Source organism: Thalassophryne amazonica, chromosome 15 (genome assembly GCF_902500255.1).
Source record: "Thalassophryne amazonica chromosome 15, fThaAma1.1, whole genome shotgun sequence".
Lineage (NCBI taxonomy): Eukaryota > Metazoa > Chordata > Actinopteri > Batrachoidiformes > Batrachoididae > Thalassophryne > Thalassophryne amazonica.
Genome location: NC_047117.1, coordinates 82629488 through 82651303, shown reverse-complemented (window position 1 = coordinate 82651303; position 21816 = coordinate 82629488). Strand labels below are relative to the sequence as shown.

General features: G+C 39.6%; 1 protein-coding gene across 9 annotated transcripts in view; it reads right to left on the bottom strand.

Annotated features, from left to right (window-relative positions):
- The window catches only part of rptor (regulatory associated protein of MTOR, complex 1), a 323941-nt gene that overhangs the window by 296360 nt on the left and 5765 nt on the right, over positions 1 to 21816 (bottom strand). The gene's annotated exons all lie outside the window — the stretch shown is intronic.

Here is a 21816-nt window from a genome sequence, read left to right as displayed (position 1 = left end):
AGGTGCTATACAAATAAACTTTACTTACTTACTAAACTACTGTCTGTATCAACTTGCGCCAATGTTTGTCTGCTGTTACAGATTAATGCAATTCTGCTGGAACAAGTGGCATGAAGGTTTTTATTCCAACAACACATGAAGGCAGCATAAGCTTCTGATCAGACAACAGTAGACCTCCCAGCATGCTCCACGGACCAGCCACCCCGATTCTGTTTGTTAGTCCTTCAATAAAAATGACTACGCTACACATACCACATCAAGCTGTCAGCTTCAGTTTCACAAAAAAAAAAAAAAAATCAAATATGAGATTGTATGCAGGCGTGCACCATCAGGACCAATAAGGGTGTCTTATGATAGACTGAAGTTTGATCTCTTAGCCACCTCTTAGCTCTTTGATCTTTTAGCCACAAGCAGTTGCAAACGGCATCCTGTGTACCTATGCAGAGTGAGTCATTCTTTTCAATTAAACTGACACTAAAGAGGAAGCAGAATGTGAGCACAGTGGCTTTTTTTCCTCTGAAGCACCTCTAAAGTATGAAATAAATGCTATGAAATGCATTTAACCTTCAGTGGTTTTTCCAGCTGTGACTGAAGACTGGCTGCCGAATTTCCATGTTTCATAAACCCTTTTCAAAAATACTCAAGTAACCCTGCCAACAACAAACAACAGCACATTAATTAGAGCGTGTGGTGTACCTCCACCAAGGACCAAACCATCCCAGCAATATCACCATTAAAGCGAGTGATAATTACTGCCTGTGACTTAAGACTGCTGTTGAGATACAACTATGCAATTTGGGAGGAACTCCTTCAGAACTGTTCACATGCAAAACGATTACCTGTCCCATGGTAATATTTTTTGGTTCGAACAATATAACATGGACTCATCTTCACATTTATGTAAACAAGAGCAATCAGAGATTTATGACATCCCCCAATCCGGATCTGCATCACCTTCAAAATTCAGTGGAGTCTTCCTTGCCCTAATATCAATATGTGGTGCAAATTTGGTGAGAATCCGTGAAGTAGTTTTGACGTAATCCTTCAAAGCCTATATAAAGTGAAACCGGAATCCAGAATCTGCATCCGGATCCAGATCACCTCCAAAATTCAGTGGAGTTTTGCGTGCGCTACTATATGTGGTGCAAATTTAGTGAGAATCCGTGAAGTAGTTTGACGTAATCTTCAAAGCCTATATAAACTGAAACCTTAATCTGGAATCTGGATTAAGATCCAGATCACCTCCAAAATTCAGTGGAGTTTTGCGTGCACTAATATCTATCTGTGGTGCAAATATGGTGAGAATCCGTGTCATTTTGACGTAATCCTTCAAAGCCTATATAAAGTGAAACCTTAATCCAGAATCTGGATCAAGATCCAGATCACCTCCAAAATTCAGTAGAGTTTTGCATGCGCTAATATCTATCAGTGGTGCAAATTTGGTGAGAATCCATGAAGTAGTTTTGACGTAATCCTTCAAAGTTTATATAAATTGAAACCTTAATCCAGAATCTGGACCCGGATCCAGATCACCTCCAAAATTCAGTGGAGTCTTCGGTGCACTAATATCTATGTGTGGTGCAAATTTGGTGAGAATCGGTGAAGTAGTTTTGACATAATCCTTCAAAGCCTACATAAAGTGAAACCTTGATCCAGATCACCTCCAAAATTCAGCGGAGTTTTCCGTGCACTAATATCTATCTGTGGTGCAAATATGGTGAGAATCCGTGTCATTTTGACGTAATCCTTCAAAGCCTATATAAACTGAAACCTTAATCTGGAATCTGGATTAAGATCCAGATCACCTCCAAAATTCAGTGGAGTTTTGCGTGCACTAATATCTATCTGTGGTGCAAATATGGTGAGAATCCGTGTCATTTTGACATAATCCTTCAAAGCCTATATAAAGTGAAACCTTAATCCAGAATCTGGATCAAGATCCAGATCACCTCCAAAATTCAGTAGAGTTTTGCATGCGCTAATATCTATCAGTGGTGCAAATTTGGTGAGAATCCATGAAGTAGTTTTGACGTAATCCTTCAAAGTTTATATAAATTGAAACCTTAATCCAGAATCTGGACCCGGATCCAGATCACCTCCAAAATTCAGTGGAGTTTTCCGTGCCCTAATATCTATCTGTGGTGCAAATTTGGTGAGAATCGGTGAAGTAGTTTTGACATAATCCTTCAAAGCCTACATAAAGTGAAACCTTGATCCAGATCACCTCCAAAATTCAGCGGAGTTTTCCGTGCCCTAATATCTATCTGTGGTGCAAATTTAGTGAGAATCCGTGAAGTAGTTTTGGCATAATCCTGTTAACAGACAGACACACAGACAAATAAATAAAAGCTGTCCTTGGCGGGTGTAAAAATAAATCTACTAGGATTTTGCAACTGTACCCATCATACGCAGTATTACACAGTCAGTCAACAAAAGCGTTTCATAATTCACTAAAGCAACAAAGGTGGAATAAGTGGGCGTGTTCAGCAGGAGGCAGAAGTCATTGATTCTACATAAGAAAAACAAAAGTTGCTCTTTTGATTGATCAAATTTAAGCACCAAATTTAACCAAAGTTAATCACTTTACCCTCATTATGTGCTCTTGTAATTTAGAAAGTTAACAATATGACAGCATTTACCATTTTTAACTTTCTCCTTCCACAGTTTTGCAGGGACAGACTAACCCACCTGTCCACCCACTCAGATGTTTTTTTTTTGCTATACAACCCCGACACAGTTACCAGTGCAGGGAAGAGAAAAAAAAAAAAAAAAAACACGCTGCTGTCCTGGTGTAGCTTAGCAATAAGCAACTAAAACACAATTAGCCAATAAAAAAACACACATTCTAAGGGGAATTCATATATTTTATAAATTGCTCATTTCAGGCCAAATTAGGTGTTTCGCCAACCGTACCAGCTCACTTTTTTCTAAGTCTGCACAATTTGCAAACTCACAAAACACGGAATCCACATACAAAATTTTGCAGTAAATTTTTTTTTTTGCTTGTTTGTTTCTTTTTGTAACCCCGATAGATTAAAACTGTATAAATATACATATGAATGTCAGACACAAATACCACATTTCCCCTGCACACAGAGATTACATTAGAGATTAGATTAAATAGAACTTTACTGATCCCTTGGGAAGACTCCCTCAGGGAACTTGAGGTTCCAGCAGCATTGTATAGCAGCACACAGGGTAAGAAGCACACAGAGTTTCAAAAGTGGAAAAAAAGAAAAACAGTTTGCAAATACAAATACACAATATAAATACAAGACATACTGATCAATACTGGTTTACTGGTTACTGGTCAAAAGTCAGCCCATTTCTGTATGAACTGTATGTCACACTTCGGCAGCGTGGATCTTTGCCACCTACAAACTGAATTCAGTTATTTTCTTTCAAGAATAAACCTCTTTTTGCTGAGCAGGGTGACTCTGCTCCTGTGATTAAAATCACTATCAGCAAATCTAATTTGTAGCTGTAAGCAAACACATTGTTTGCTACAAATGAAAATATATATTGTGGTTAATAAGCTGTGTTCATTGATTAAATTCAGCTAATGATGCAGACAATAAAGCAGCAACGACCACCTGTCACACTTACACATGATTACAATCAGCTTAGTTACTGATGAATTATTGATTCCATTCCTCCACTGCTGACTCTGCATGTGTGGAAACCAGCAAGGAAGGATATAAGAAAAACTAAATGTGCACGTGTTTGTGTGCATGCCATTTACCAACAGCTAATTGGAAAAAAGGAAAATAATCATTTGTCATCCAGGAAATATCACAAGGCACCACAGCAGCTCACGCCGCTTCTAAAAATTAAACAAGACGTCCAAATAAAACAGATTTAAAGCCCAACTATCGTCGACGCTTGAGAGCCGTTTCCAAAGTGATGCCACAAGAGGGATGCACATGATGAATACCTTAATACAAAAACTCTAACTTTAAATTCTTTTACCAATGCAGCACTCCACTGGAGTAAAGTGTTTCAACAACACCCGCTGTCATAGTGTCAATTACAACAGTGCCAGAGGCACTGGGGGAAAATAAAAGGCAACACGGAGGCTGCTGATTTATTTAAAAAAATAAATTGAAGAAGAAAAAAACCAGGGGGAAAATATTGTGACAGGATATGAATGATTACTCGCTGAATCTGCCTCATTATTGAAGGACATGCGATACAATAGAAAGAAAACACAGCGTTTCCATGCAAAGTAAAGCTTCGCTTGGCAGGTGGAAACTTCACAAAGTGCTCAAAGCTCAGGAACTGCACTCGGCAGAAGGGCTAATACATATGAAATCCAATTTAAGTCAATTCAGTGTCAAAAACGTTAACTTCTTTTGTACAAAAGGCTTTAATTTAGGGGTAAGAAATAAAAGGATCACAAAAAAGTTACAGGAGTAAAATTGATGTTAACTATGATGAGGTAGTGTTCAGAATAATAGTGTTATGTAACTAAAAAGATTAATCCAGGTTTTGAGTATATTTCTTATTGTTACATGGGAAACAAGGTACCAGTAGATTCAGTAGATCCTCACAAATCCAACAAGACCAAGCATTCATGATATGCACACTCTTAAGGCTATGAAACTGGGCTATTAGTAAAAAAAAGTAGAAAAGGGGGTGTTCACAATAATAGTAGTGTGGCATTCAGTCAGTGAGTTCATCAGTTTTGTGGAACAAACAGGTGTGAATCAGGTGTCCCCTATTTAAGGATGAAGCCAGCACCTGTTGAACATGCTTTTCTCTTTGAAAGCCTGAGGAAAATGGGACATTCAAGACATTGTTCAGAAGAACAGCGTAGTTTGATTAAAAAGTTGATTGGAGAGGGGAAAACCTATACACAGGTGCAAAAAATTATAGGCTGTTCATCTACAATGATCTCCAATGCTTTAAAATGGACAAAAATAACAGAGACACGTGGAAGAAAACGGAAAACAACCATCAAAACGGATAGAAGAATAACCAGAATGGCAAAGGCTCACCCATTGATCAGCTCCAGGATGATCAAAGACAGTCTGGAGTTACCTGTAAGTGCTGTGACAGTTAGAAGACGCCTGTGTAAAGCTAATTTATTTGCAAGAATCCCCTGCAAAGTCCCTCTGTTAAATAAAAGACGTGCAGAAGAGGTTACAATTTGCCAAAGAACACAAACTGGCCTAAAGAGAAATGAAGGAATATTTTGTGGACTGATGAGAGTAAAACTGTTCTTTTTGGGTCCAAGGGCCGCAGACAGTTTGTGAGACGACCCCCAAACTCTGAATTCAAGCCACAGTTCACAGTGAAGACAGTGAAGCATGGTGGTGCAAGCATCATGATATGGGCATGTTTCTCCTACTATGGTGTTGGGCCTATATATCGCATACCAGGTATCATGGATCAGTTTGGATATGTCAAAATACTTGAAGAGGTCATGTTGCTTTATGCTGAAGAGGACATGCCCTTGAAATGGGTGATTCAACAAGACAATGACCCCAAGCAAACTAGTAAACGAGCAAAATCTTGGTTCCAAACCAACAAAATTAATGCCTCACAGATGTGAAGAAATCATGAAAAACTGTTTTTATACAACTAAATACTAGTTTAGTGATTCACAGGATTGCTAAAAAAGCAGTTTGAACATAATAGTTTTGAGTTTGTAGCGTAACGGCAGATGAAACTATTATTGTGAACACCCCCTTTTCTATTTTTTTTTTTTTTTTACTAATAGTCCAATTTCATAGCCTTAAGAATGTGCATATCATGAATGCTTGGTCTTGTTGGATTTGTGAGAATCTACTGAATCTACTGGTACCTTGTTTCCCATGTAACAATAAGAAATATACTCAAAACCTGGATTAATCTTTTTAGTCACATAGCACTACTATTATTCTGAACACTACTGTACATATTTCTGCTCGGCATGAACAGATCTAAAAGCGCATCATACAGCAGGAGTAGACGTGGGAACAAAGTCTGCGGTTATTCGGGTGCACACACAGAAAGCAATGGAATTGTGGGGGGAAATAAAAAGGAAGGGACAGTGGAGGAGGCAAGAGGCACAAAAGGGACACGGTAAAAGTGAACTTGCATTCTCTAAAGTTGAGAAAATTAACAAAAAAAGTAATCTAACAAAGGTTATACAACCCCAAAACACAAAAATTTGGGGCGGCATGGAAAATACAAAAAGTGATTCTTGCATTTACTTTGACTTTTATTTAATTGTTGAAGGTTTGAACCAAAGATATGTTATGTTTTGTGTGGTCAATACCATTTCAGTTGTTTTATATAAAAACACATTTGTGCATTTCAAGCCCGCAATACATTCCAAAAAAAGTTGAAACTGGGGAAATTTAGTAATGAGTTAATCAATAAATACATGCAGTCATAATCATGATTTGGTAGAAAAGCAGTATCCATGAAAGGCCGAGTCTTTGAGGGGGAGCAAAGACGGGCAAAGGATCTCCAGTATGTCAACAAAGTGTGAGAAAATTATTGAAATGTTTAAAAACAATGTTCCTCAAAGTAAGATTGGATGGGATTTGCATATTTTTTCCCTCTACAGTACAGAATATCATTAAACGATTCAACGAATCTGAAGGAATGTCGGTGCATAATGGGCGAGGAGGCCTATGGTGAACACCGGTGATCTCTAATCCCTCAGACAGCACTGCATCAAGAAGAGTCATTCATCAATAGCTGGTATAACTACATGGGCAAGGGATAACTTTGGGAAACCTTTGTCAAGCAATACAATATAAAATTACATTCACAAATGCCACTTAAAAACTTTACTACAGAAAAAAGAAGCCTTATGTTAATCTTGTATAGAAGGGCATCAACTTCTCTGGGCTTGGAGACATCTGGGATGGACATCACACAGTGGAAAAGTGTCAAATCAGTATTCCAAATCTTTTCGGGAAAGAATGGGCACAGTGTGCTCCAGACCAAAAACAAAAAGGACCTTTCAGACTGTTATCAGGAACAAGTCCAAAAGCTGAGGTCTGTCCGTGGTATGTGGTTGGGTCAGAGGTAATTTATACTTCAGTGTTGGCAGCATTAATGCAGAATTATACATTAAGATTTTAGAGCAGCATATGCTGCCTTCAAGGCTACATGTTTTCCAGAAACATCTGGGAATTTTTCAAAAAGACAACGCAAAACCACATTCTGCATGAATTCAAAGGTATAGCTGCATAAGAGTTTACAGGTACTGGACTGGACTGTCTGAAGTCCTGATCTGTCCCAAATGGAGAATGTGCAAAATTTATGAAATGAAAAATACAACAATGTTTGGGAAATGATTGCAGGAAGAATGGGACAGGAAGACAAAGATCGGGAATGAGAGGAACAGCAGTTGCCAGTAAACCATTATTGACCAGTATGCCTGGTATTTATATTTCTATTTGCAAACTGTTTTTTTTCTTTTTTACTTTCACTTTTGATACTCTGTGTGCTTGTTATCCTGTGTGCTGCTATACAATGCTGCTGCAACCTCAATTTCCCTGAGGAAGTCTTCCCAAGGGATCAATAAAGTTTCAATAAGCATATCTCACCCATAGTGGGCCTCTCTTCATTGCTTCCTGTTAATTCTAGAATAGAATTTAAAATTCTTCTTCTTACTTATAAGGTTTGAATAATCAGGTCCCATCTTATCTTAGGGACCTCGTAGTACCATATCACCCCAATAGAGAGCTTCGCTCTCAGACAGCAGGCTTACTTGTAGTTCCTAGGGTTTGTAAGAGTAGAATGGGAGGCAGAGCCTTCAGCTTTCAGGCTCCTCTCCTGTGGAACCAGCTCCCAATTCAGATCAGGAGACAGACACCCTCTCTACTTTAAGATTAGGCTTAAAACTTTCCTTTTTGCTAAAGCTTATAGTTGGGGCTGGATCAGGTGACCCTGAACCATCCCTTAGTTATGCTGCTATAGACGTAGACTGCTGGGGGGTTCCCATGATGCACTGTTTCTTTCTCTTTTTGCTCTGTATGCACCACTCTGCATTTAATCATTAGTGATCGATCTCTGCACCCCTCCACAGCATGTCTTTTTCCTGGTTCTCTCCCTCAGCCCCAACCATCCCAGCAGAAGACTGCCCCTCCCTGAGCCTGGTTCTGCTGGAGGTTTCTTCCTGTTAAAAGGGAGTTTTTCCTTCCCACTGTAGCCAGTGCTTGCTCATAGGGGGTTCGTTTTGACCGTTGGGGTTTTACTAAAGTTATTGTATGGCCCTTGCCTTACAATATAAAGCGCCTTGGGGCAACTGTTTGTTGTGATTTGGCGCTATATAAAAAAAATTGATTGAAAATTGATTGATTGATATCTAATCTATTTTACTGAATGAATATTAGATTCACAGCAATCTAAAAACTACTTTCTTTTGGTTTCTCTTGTTTTGTTCTGGTTGCAACAATGGATCTGGTATGGATGCAACCTGTTGATTTGGCTCAACGTTATGGCCTGATGTCTCTCATGAGGCAACCCAGACGTACAAAATATATCATGCTACACGTTACCTCAAGCCTTCTCATTGGGAGCTGAGTGTACGAACCTTCTTACGTTAGCACATCCTCTGAGCTCAGAGAACCGAGCCACGTGGTCAAAATGCCATAGCCAACATTCCCTCACAATGAAAACAACATTCATCTGAGTCTCCATAAGCAACAGCTTGTTTAACACAAAGTCATTGCAGCGATACCCAAGGATCAGCCATTCTAGCAATACCTAAAGATTCTCCAAAGAGACATGGGACCAAAGACATCCAGTCATCACCTTAGGTCAGCGGTTTGTGTCTCAGTCTCAAAACAATAAAGTAACATGGCAAGCACCAGGACCCTGAAGAGTTGCACTTTAATAGTATCAAGTAAAGTATCAGTATCAAGTAAAAGTATCAAGTTTCAAGTATCTTGAAGTATCAAGATACTTTCAGTATCAAGTAAAGTATCAATCCACATTTTCAGCTGGAAAAAAAAACAAAAAAAAACAGGCCGCTCCCTCACAACTTGAACCAGTTTTTGGTGGCAGAAAATGATACTTTCTGAAAACGGGTCCCAAAGTGGATAAGTCTGAAAACACTGGATTCGCATTTCCGTGTGTTTCCATAATGATGTCATAACCCTGCCTCTGTAACCTCAGGCGGTCAGAAATAATGACATGTTGTTGTTATTAACAGTGTCATTTAAAATACATTTATTTTGTCTTGGTAGATCATTAATGAGATTTATTTTCATCTTGCACAGAAAGCTGAGGAGAAGACGGATGGCTCTGGTGAACGCTGATCGTGAATAAATGGAGCACTGTGACGCTAATAAAATAATTGCAGAAAGGACTATCAGCTTTTAAAACAAGTGATTTGTTTGTTTTTCTTCTTCTTCTTAGTGACGTCCTTCAGCTCAGGCTGATAAACGCACCAAGGGACTTCTTTAAAAATGCTGCTATTCACAAGGAATTTCCACGATAAGGAATTAAACTCTTTCCAAACAGTTTTCCGTGGGCTGTGATGACAAATTTGGCTGAAATGACGAAAGATTAAAAAAAAAAAAAACTTTATTTACTCAGTTTGCCGATTCGAAATGTTCTAGCCTTTTGCTACTACATTGATTAGCTCCTTACACCAGTTACGTGTATGTGCCCATCTTCTTCTCTATTTTTCGTGGAAGTGTTACTGTGCCACATACAGGCTTGACATAAGCACTACAGCATTTTTGGATACAGAAAAGATGATCCTGCAAGATATTCATATATCACAATATATATATGGGCCAAAAAAAAAGAATAAATCAATATAAATTTTTTTGCTGTCAGCCCAGCAACCAGCCAAAGTTTTGGAAATCAATTTTTGACCATCAATTCAACGTTATTAAAGTTAATTTAATGTTTTAAGTTCAAGAGGTTTAAGAGCATGAATATTATCTGTACTAGTGCGATTATTCACCTTTTCAAAAATTCAGTAAAAAAGCCATTTATAAATGTCAGATATTTGATGAAAATTTGAAAAATGATTTTTTTTCCTTTCTAGCACACAGCGCTTTGACCTTCCTGTATTAATGTATGAAAATTTCAATTTTGAGAGCTTCACGGTTCTTGAGTACAAAAGTTTGCCAGTATGACGGCATTTCTCCTGACAAGCACAACTTACAGTTGTGAATATTTTAAGAAGAAGCTCCGACTCCGTTAAAGGTATCTCAGGTTTTATTGTTAGTTTTTATTCCATTTCAAGTTCTGTTTTTGTAACAACCTGTGAGCTTTTTTTTTAAATGACAGCGAACAACTTGGCAAAGAACAAGCATGTCAGTCTCGGGCACATGTGGCCCAAAGCCTGTGCTGCAATCATTGCGGTCCTTATCAGGTCAAGGTTCCGGTGAGTTTGCTTTTTGAAATACATCATGTTCAGTGATCAGAGGAAAAATCAGCCAACAAGCAACAAAGGAAGTCATCTACTCATGAAATTCTTTTGTTTTTCTTCTGCTTTTTTTTAGCAAGCAGGAGAACCCGCATACAAAACTGAAATATAATGTAAAGCCAATCCAACTCATTCACTGCCCACTAACTTCAAATGAGGCAAAGCTGTCTTATAGTCCAAAACATCACTGAGAGATGTTACGCCTGATCATCCTTCATCAACAATATGTCGACTTAATTAGACCGTGGAGCCACGTGTGACCCGAGGTCAACCCCGACCTTCTACTGTAGTCTGTACAATAGCGATATGACGTCCGGCGCCAGAAAGCTCTTATTACAGCTGCACGTAGCAGGTGCAGCAATGTTGCACACAAACTATACTGCACAATGAGTAGAATGCACAACGAGGAGTGCACAACGGCGCATTCAGCAGCAGACATTAATCAGACAGAGAATTGAATCTTTTTGACCCGTGGGGATTGTAATTGTACAACGGTGACCCTCTCCTCCTACACGTCCTTCATACTCACACAACTGTGTGTGTGTGCATGTGTGTGTACACATTGCAATGTATCTGTCTGATTTCCCACAGCACAGATCTTCATTTTCAAACCGCTCACACGTCTCACTGTTTCACGCTGCAATGACCCGACTTAATGGTTCACACACCAAGTCATTATCATAACGGCTGTCCAACTGACTCAATCACCGCTCGCAACATGACAAAGCTTCATTTGCCATCACCCCACAAAACCGTATAAACAAAAAACAAAATAATCATCAACATCTGCACACCACTGCAATTCAATGCCTTAAAGAGATCTTCAAGAAAATTGGCCATTTACGTTCATATAATCATCTAAAAATGGTGGAGATCTTTACTAGGAAAGGTCTACTGAGCTCCACTTTGTGGATGATGCTGTGCTCTTTGAAGATCAGTGGATACCCCAATTACACCACTTGAGAAGCTGAGCGTCTCGGATTGTCCAAGTTTGCAACTGTTCTGGGTCAAGAGTAAAGCCTGATTTATGCTGCTCCATCTCCGCATCTCCGTAGCCACACAGCCCTCAGCGGTTTCATCCTTCATCTCCCATCACATTTAAAAGTTTTTTACAGTGGACACGCTGATTACATTTTGATCATGAACCAAACAGAGGTACGTTTGGGAGAAGAAAGTCCGCATATATGACCACCTTTACAACACGCCGTTGAAAAACTACAAAGACACTCAAATGACCAGCAATTCATGGAGGGAAACTGCATGTGATGTTGGTTTGGAGCTCGATGATTGTATAAAGAAGTGAAGTACACCGAGGGACAAACTGGTCCAGAAAAAATGACCGGCAGCAGCAGTGGAGATGCAGGCAACAAGAAAGTCTCTGTCTTTGTTCTTCATGTCGCGCCTCCAACTATTCCCGTGGTAAATTTTTAATCACAGATACATGTCAGGGCATGGAAGACTGCATTCAATTTTGGAGGTGATCTGAATCCAGATCTGGATCAAGAAGGTTTTGAAGGATTATGTAAAAAAAAAAAAAATACTTAAACGATTCTCACCAAATTTGCACCACAGATAGATTTTAGGGCACAGAAGACTCCACTGAATTTTGGAGGTGATCCAGATCGGACTGGTCGACATCAGAAATCTACGATTACTCTTGTTTAATTATTATTTTTCTTGGGGGTTTTTTTTAATTTGTGGGCAACCAAGCGGAATCTCTATTTTGGAGGTCCTCTACCCGCACCCTAACACCACCATGCTCTAAATTTCTGGGTGGTGGATGTGGCGGCGCTAACACACAGCATCAGCTCACGTTTTCAGAGTTGACTAAAAGAACTGGAAATTTAACTGAAAATGGACATTTGAAAAAACTTGCAAATAAACTATAAATCTTAACCGGCTGTGCTAATTTATAGATCTGGCAGAACTAGAATTACCCCCAAATTCTGGATTCAAGTTAAAGCAGAGCAGCAAGTAGATGGCATAAGATCAGTTGGACTACATAAATACACAAACTACAGTGCCACATGGCAACCATTCAAAAAAAAAAAAAAAAAGAAGGAAAGCATAAAAACAGACAGAAAAAATGCCCTGGATGGTTCCAATGCAGGACCCAAGGCAGTTCCGTGGGGACGTGGATACAGCGAAGTGTGCTACCAGTGCAGGTGCCCAGAGTTGACTACACAACTGAATAAAACCCACCCTCACCTCCCAAAAAGTGAACACTAGATTGTTCTAAATCCAAAGCAAACAAACCACAAAAAAATCATTATTTTGCGGTGCAACATCACAAACAAATGACTCAAGGCAAACCTTGAACATCCGTCTGATAACTGGGTATCAAAGTTGCGTTCAAAGCCACATTCTTTGAGCATGTAACACACAAAGTTTAGTTGTAGCTCTCTGAGCTCAGAGAATGTGATAAAAACACATTTCTTACAAGTGCACACCTGAAGGTCTCGAGCCTGAAGACACTTGGGAGCCATGAAAAACGTCCCAGTCGATTCAGCCTGACTTGCTGATAAAAATGGACCGTTTCCACCGGCCGCAACGACCTATTTGAAATCAATATGGCAGGTCTGTTTAACGACGGCTTCTTAACCAACATTTCTCAAAAAACCGACAGCTCACCAGGGGCTGCATTGAAATTCCAGCGAAGTTCAAACAGCAGGGTAACGTGAGCACTTCATGTGGCTGAAATTCTGCAGTAAGTGCCAAGTTGGTGAGAGTTATGTATGACGACTTGGCGTTCCTCACCATTATAAGTATACTACTCTGTAGCCGCGAGGCAAGGAAATAATCAGTGTGGTCGCCCTGCACTGGATCAAACGACAGCTTTATGAGACAGGAACAGCCACTGGAAGTATTCAGAAGGGAAAGCTGTGAGACCCACCTGTCATACTGGAGCAGGGGTGGCCTGAAGCACAACGGGGCAAATTGATACAAAAGTAGAGCCATAAATACAGAGAGTGATAGTCACTGGCTCATTGCAGGTTTCTGCCTTCTCAAAGCTTTAGCTCACATCCCTCCCTCATGTTTTTCCCACAGTTCATTCTATGTTCATTTGGGGACAGGAATGTGCAAATATATTTCTGATTATGAATTTAACCTCTGAGGTCCGAGGGGCATTTTTTGGACAGTTCACTCGCCTGGCATGAATGATTTATTATTGCTGATAACTAGAGCCCGACCGATATGGATTTTTTGAGGCCGATGCCGATACCGATATTTGGATGAAAAAAATGCCGATAATCGATAAATCGGCTGATTTGCCAATAGCCAATAAATCAGCCAATGTTGTTTTTTGGTTTTTTTTATGAATAAAATATTCTTTTTTGGACCCTTAACAAAAAAGGTATGAGCTAAAAGCTGAAGCTTTGTCCTCATATTGATTAACTTTATAACAGAGAAGAATTTTCAAGTTCAAAAAATGCAATCAAAAATTAAACCTTTGTGAAATTAGCATATACATGTCCTTAAAAAGAGTTGTGAAATACATCTGATTTTGTACCTCTTGTTGCTGCAACTTAGATATAGGTTCAGGATAAGGATATAGATCCTTATAAACTTACTTGTATGCTTTTGTCAGCCGATCAGTGCAGTGTGACGGCGAACTACGGGGGCCGGTGATGAACACATTTAAGCAGGGGTGTAAGCAGTTCTCAGATGAATGGAGTCAGAGCTCCATCTACTGGACAAACGGTGCAAGGACATTTTACATTGCCGACATAAACATTATTTCAGTAACTGTTCTGTTTATGAGAAATTATTGGTGTTCTATCGGCAAAAATTCGGCCGATAGTGAGTACTTTGAAAAGGGCTTATATCGCCTGGCCGATATATCGGTCGGGTTCTACTGATAACAGCTCTCCCTGTATCCCACAATCAAGTTTTATGTCTCTTTTTTCAGGACAACCTCTACTTTCAGAATATATATGCTATAGTCGTGTTTTATAAGTGTAATAAAGGTTTACAATCAGAAATAAGAAAGGAAAAAGTAAAGCGGAAATTATTTTCCACACATATTTATTCAAAACACACAGTAAACTATAATAAACAACTGTTTTGACACTTTATAAAGGTAATTTGGGCTCTTGTGTGAAAGACTGTATAACAAAAACATTCAAACAATAAACACAAATGCACATTTTGAACAATATATACAAAATGGTCTATGTGTTTTGTTTGTCTTCATCTCAGAGCAATTTCTGTCTGCTATTACACAAAGGTAATAGCACAAACTTCTACTTCTACTGTGTTTTGGAGTGTTCTGTCCTGCTCTGAAAGCAGCTTTCACACTTTGGCCCATTTACACTCTGAGGAGTGGCCCCTCCCCCCTCGCTCCATTGATATGGTAAACAGTGCTTTATGCCGGATCGAGAGAGCTTGCCACAGGCTTATTCAATAACATTCACCGGTAATGAGGAGTGGAGCATCTCTAAAACTCACACACTCTGTGTTTGAGCACGTGAGATTGTCATCAGAGTCCCTCCATCTGCTCACTTTCACTGATCGCTGTGCATAATGGCACAGGGCACATTGGAGCAAGCAGCCAGATGGCTATTCAAAAGGGCCAACTGGTAACACATCACTCCTAAAAACGATCTTTGGTTTATCACGTGAGGTAAATCTGCCCTACGATTGGATTTTGGAAAACCATGTGACGGTGAACCAATTCCGATTGGACACTCACATTGTGCATGTCATCACACAGCTTCTATGAGGAGTACAAAGATGGCTGATGACTGGATCGAAGGTCCGCGGAGTTAACTTTTCACCAAAAAAAAAAGTAAGTTTCTAGGTTTGCTAATGTGCTTCAGTGATGGCACTCCCGCAGTAATAAAGACTTCAAATTGAAGCAAGACTTCTGTCTTCCTCTTACTTCGCCATGAATCAGGGAGGTTATTTTTTTTTCTTTTTTCTGACAGACCCAGAACCATTCTGCCTCGTGCCCAACGCTGTCACTGAAAACTCTCCAACTGACATCATTGGCATGTGTCTACTACTTCTAAAAATTAATTAATTAATTAACTTTAAAAACATTGCGTGCATGGGTAAAATAGCTAATGAATTTTACAAATTATATTTGTCCATGAAAAACTTAAGTTATATTGAGTCATCGGGTCCATATACAAAACTCAGGAAAGACCAGCGCACATTGATGACATTGTCACAGGTAAGACACGGAGGCAATGGGGGAAAAAAACCTTGTAAAAACTTGTTATTTTTTGCTTTTTACAATGTGCTGGGTCCAGGAAATTAATTTAATTTAGGGTGTGCATTTAACCAAATTTCATGAAAGAAGGGGGTGGGAAGAAGATCGAGTGGGGCATTACAACATGTGGATCTGGTCAATCAAAATGTGACTAATTACTTCATTTTTAGAAAAAAAACTGAGTCATGCCTTCCTAAGCAATACACATACGAGGTCTATTAGAAAAGTATCCGACCTTATTATTTTTTTCAAAAACCATATGGATTTGAATCACGTGTGATTACATCAGACATGCTTGAACCCTCGTGGGCATGCGAGAGTTTTTTCACGCCTGTCGGTTACGTCATTCGCCTGTGGGCAGTCTTTGAGTGAGGAGTCGTCCACCCGCTCGTCGATTTTTTTCATTGTTTAGGAATGGCTCAGAGACTGTTGCTTTGTTTGATAAAAATTTTTTCAAAACTGTAAGACACAACTGAGTGGACACCATTCAATAAATTCAGCTGGTTTTCGGTAAAAATTTTAACGGCTGATGAGAGATTTTGGTCTGGTAGTGTCGCTTTAAGGACGGTCCACGGCGCCTGACAGCGATCTGCGCTTCAAGGCGGCAGCGTCTCGCCGTTTCAAGTTGAAAACTTCCACATTTCAGGCTCTGTTGACGCAGTAAGTCGTCAGAGAACAGAGAACTTTCAGAAGAAGTCGGCATGAGGAGTTTATTCGGACATTCCATTGTTAACGGTCATTTTGTAATGAAAGAACGTACGGGCAGAGTTGCATGTCGGGCTGGACCCGACCGCGGGGGGTCGCGGCAGGAAAAACACCTCCGTTGGAAATCTTAACGGGCAAGTTGGAACATGCCCAAGCTGTTAAACAATTTCTCAGTTACTCACTTGTTGAAAGCCATTAAAAGCCGCCTGAATTCTACAAATGGTTTTCAACATGGAGGTGTTTTTCCTGTCGCGGCGCACACAGATTTGCCGAGTCGTCACGGAAACGACTCAGCGAATTTGCGCGTACGTCTTTCATTAAAAAAATGTCCTTAAACAGTGGAATGTCCGCATAAATTCCTCATGCCGGCCTCTTCTGAATCTTCTCTGTTCTCTCACGATGTCCTGGGTGAATTAAGCCTTAAATTAGGATGTTTTCAGCTCGAAACAGGCCGACGACAGCGCCTGGAAGCGCTGCAGGACGTCCCGCTCCGTGGGAAGTCCTTACACCAACAGAAACACCCCATAATCTCTCATCAGCCGTTAACTTTCACAGAAAACCAGCTTAATTTCTCGAATAGTGTCCACTCGGATATTCCTCACAGGTCCAGAAAAAATTTGATAAAGCAACGCGCGCCGTCTCGAGCAGCGTGTGAAACAAAGGAATTCAGCCGAGAGGGCGGGACCACATCTCACTCAAGGCCTGCCCCAGGGAAATGACGTCACCGACACGCGTGAAAAAACTCACGCATGCGCACGAGGGTTCAAGCATGATTGGTGTAATCGCATGTCATTCAAATCCATATAGTTAAAAAAATAATAAAAGGGTCGGTTTATTATCTAAGAGACCTCGTATATCACATACAACATATATCACATACAACATACAAACAACTGTGATCATGGCTTTGGAAACAAAAACCTACAAGCTCATAAAAAGACATAGGGGTGATTTCAAAACCTCACATGTTGAGACAGAGAGAATGAGGAAGTGTCTGCTTTCCTTTCCGCAGGGTTTGGGTGGACAAGTGACTGTGTTCTTTGAGTTTCAAAAACTAACGAGGGTGAAGCAATCATAAGATCACGGTTTACTGATATAGTATATTTAGTGCAGCAGATAAAAGAATATTTACAGAGGAATCCTTCAAATGGTGATGCAAGCACCAAATTTGGCACAAATACTCCTTAGATGTCACTCTTTTGAAAAAAGCAGAGTGTCCGCTTGAATTTTCAACAGATGGCCAGGTAGGGGACAATGGAAGAATTACACAGGGGTCAAAATTTTAAAATGCTTCAATTACGGTATATTGAAAGGTATTCCATATTATTTGTCTGATCATTGAGATTTCAAGAAGGTATAGTTTGGACCATCTATGACTGAATTCTATGGCGTCATGGGGTAAAAAATAGCAAAAATCATGAGAAAGGTCATTTTCACTTTGTACAAGGGGTCAAAAGTGAAAGTTGCTCCAAATTTGGTAAAACGTTGTGCAAATCATTGGTTGAGTAAATAGGATTAATAAATGGAATAGTTTTGACTGTGTTGAGTTTGGCATGCAAAGTAAAGGTTAAACAATGTCGACATCCATTGGATATTTTTGTTGAGTATAGATAACTGGCAAAGCTTCTGGGGAAAACCTGGTCTTGTTAGGAGAAACGGCATCCATCCCACTTTGGATGGAGCAGCTCTCATTTCTAGAAATCTGGCCAATTTTATTAAACCCTCCAAACTGTGACTACCCAGGGTTGGGACCAGGAAGCAGAGTTGTAGTCTTAGTACACACCTCTCTGCAGCTTCTCTCCCCCTGCCATCCCCCCAATACCCCATTCCCATACAGACGGTGCCTGCTTCCAGACCACCAGCAACCAGTAAAAATGTATTTAAGCATAAAAATTCAAAAAGAAAAAAATATAGCACCTTCAACTGCACCACAGACTAAAACAGTTAAATGTGGTCTATTAAACATTAGGTCTCTCTCTTCTAAGTCCCTGTTATTAAATGATATAATAATTGATCAACATATTGATTTATTCTGTCTTACAGAAACCTGGTTACAGCAGGATGAATATGTTAGTTTAAATGAGTCAACACCCCCGAGTCACACTAACTGTCAGAATGCTCGTAGCACGGGTCGAGGAGGAGGATTAGCAGCAATCTTCCACTCCAGCTTATTAATTAATCAAAAACTCTGACAGAGCTTTAATTCATTTGAAAGCTTGACTCTTAGTCTTGTCCATCCAAATTGGAAGTCCCAAAAACCAGTTTTATTTGTTGTTATCTATCGTCCACCTGGTCGTTACTGTGAGTTTCTCTGTGAATTTTCAGACATTTTGTCTGACTTAGTGCTTAGCTCAGATAAGATCATTATAGTGGGCGATTTTAATATCCACATAGATGCTGAGAATGACAGCCTCAACACTGCATTTAATATATTATTAGACTCAATTGGCTTGGCTCAAAATGTAAATGAGTCCACCCACCACTTTAACCATACTTTAGATCTTGCTCTGACTTATGGTATGGAAATTGAAGACTTAACAGTATTCCCTGAAAACCCCCTTCTGTCAAATCATTTCTTAATAACATTTACATTTACTTTAATGGACTACCCAGCAGTGGGGAATAAGTTTCATTACAGTAGAAGTCTTTTGGAAAGCACTGTAACTAGGTTTAAGGATATGATTCCTTCTTTGTTATGTTCTCCAATGCCATATACCAACACAGTGCAGAGTAGCTACCTAAACTCTGTGAGTGAGATAGATTATCTCGTCAATAATTTTACATCCTCATTGAGCACAACTTTGGATGCTGTAGCTCCTCTGAAAAAGAGAGCCTTAAATCAGAAGTACCTGACTCCGTGGTATAACTCACAAACTCGCAGCTTAAAGCAGATAACCTCATAACTCATAACCATCCCAAAGACATATTACTTTCAGTAATGCGGGTATTTGGTTAGACTCTTTCTCTCTGATTGTTCTGTCTGAGTTATTTTCATTAGTCACTTCCTCCAAACCATCAACATGTCTATTAGACCCCATTCCTACCAGGCTGCTCAAGGAAGCCCTACCATTAATTAATGCTTCGATCTTAAATATAATCAAGCTATCTTTATTAGTTGGCTATGTACCACAGGCTTTTAAGGTGGCAGTAATTAAACCATTACTTAAAAAGCCATCACTTGATCCAGCTATCTTAGCTAATTATAGGCCAATCTCCAACCTTCCTTTTCTCTCAAAAATTCTTGAAAGGGTAGTTGTAAAACAGCTAACTGATCATCTGCAGAGGAATGGTCTATTTGAAGAGTTTCAGTCAGGTTTTAGAATTCATCATAGTACAGAAACAGCATTAGTGAAGGTTACAAATGATCTTCTTATGGCCTCAGACAGTGGACTCATCTCTGTGCTTGTTCTGTTAGACCTCAGTGCTGCTTTTGATACTGTTGACCATAAAATTTTATTACAGAGATTAGAGCATGCCATAGGTATTAAAGGCACTGCGCTGCAGTGCCTTGAATCATATTTATCTAATAGATTACAATTTGTTCATGTAAATGGGGAGTCTTCTTCACAGACTAAGATTAATTATGGAGTTCCACAAGGTTCTGTGCTAGGACCAATTTTATTCACTTTATACATGCTTCCCTTAGGCAGTATTATTAGAAAGCATTGCTTAAATTTTAATTGTTACGCAGATGATACCCAGCTTTATCTATCCATGAAGCCAGAGGACACACACCAATTAGTTAAACTGCAGGAATGTCTTACAGACATAAAGACATGGATGACCTCTAATTTCCTGCTTTTAAATTCAGATAAAACTGAAGTTATTGTACTTGGCCCCACAAATCTTAGAAACATGGTGTCCTTACTCTGGATGGCATTACCCTGACCTCTAGTAATACTGTGAGAAATCTTGGAGTCATTTTTGATCAGAATATGTCCTTCAATGTGCATATTAAGCAAATATGTAGGACTGCTTTTTTACATTTGCGCAATATCTCTAAAATTAGAAAGGTCTTGTCTCAGAGTGATGCTGAAAAACTAATTCATGCATTTATTTCCTCTAGGCTGGAATATTGTAATTCATTATTATCAGGTTGTCCTAAAAGTTCCCTGAAAAGCCTTCAGTTAATTCAAAATGCTGCAGCTAGAGTACTGACGGGGACTAGAAGGAGAGAGCATATCTCACCCATATTGGCTTCTCTTCACTGGCTTCCTGTTAATTCTAGAATAGAATTTAAAATTCTTCTTCTTACTTATAAGGTTTTGAATAATCAGGTCCCATCTTATCTTAGGGACCTCTTAGTACCATATCACCCCAATAGAGTGCTTCGCTCTCAGACTGCAGGCTTACTTGTAGTTCCTAGGGTTTTTAAGAGTAGAATGGGAGGCAGAGCCTTCAGCTTTCAGGCTCCTCTCCTGTGGAACCAGCTCCCAATTCGGATCAGGGAGACAGGCACCCTCTCTACTATTAAATTAGGCTTAAAACTTTCCTTTTTGCTAAAGCTTATAGTTAGGGCTGGATCAGGTGACCCTGAACCATCCCTTAGTTATGCTGCTATAGACTTAGACTGCTGGGGGGTTCCCATGATGCACTGAGTGTTTCTTTCTCTTTTTGCTCTGTATGCACCACTCTGCATTTAATCATTAGTGACTGATCTCTGCTGTCTTCCACAGCATGTCTTTTTCCTGATTCTCTCCCCTCAGCCCCAACCAGTCCCAGCAGAAGACTGCCCCTCCCTGAGCCTGGTTCTGCTGGAGGTTTCTTCCTGTTAAAAGGGAGTTTTTCCTTCCCACTGTCGCCAAGTGCTTGCTCATCAGGGGTCGTTTTGACCGTTGGGGTTTTTCTGTAATTATTGTATGGCTTTTGCCTTACAATATAAAGCGCCTTGGGGCAACTGTTGTGATTTGGCGCTATATAAATAAAATTGATTTGATTTGATTTTTATAACCCTATTAACTCAACCCATAAGCGGCATTAAATTTTTCCAAAATTAGAGTAACTTTAACTTTTAATCCCTGTACAAACTGAAATTGACCTTTGTCACCATTCTTGCTGTTTTTACCCCCATAACATTCAGTCATAGATAGTCCAAACTATACCTTTTTGAAATCTCTGTGATGACTGGAGGATCTTTTAATTTTGACCCCTATCTGGCTGCCTACTGTAAATTCAAGTGGACACCCAGCCTTTTCAAAAGGGTAATGTCAAATGTGTATTTGTGCCACATTTGGTGCTTGCACCATTTGAAAGATTTTCTTTCAGTTATCCACTGCACTAATTTCTGAACAGAACCAAAAACTGACAACCACACCTGCTCCTAATCCATCCAGCCAATTCAGCATCAACTAACCATCCAGCAGGTGGCAGGCATGTCTATGCAATGTTACACAAACACAACAAAGTTGCTTTGCGAATGATCTGTTGCATTAAAGCTCACCATACTTTTCATGTGTAATGGTAACAGGTGGTGAGGTGCTGTGCAGTGAAGTTAAGATATTAAACACAA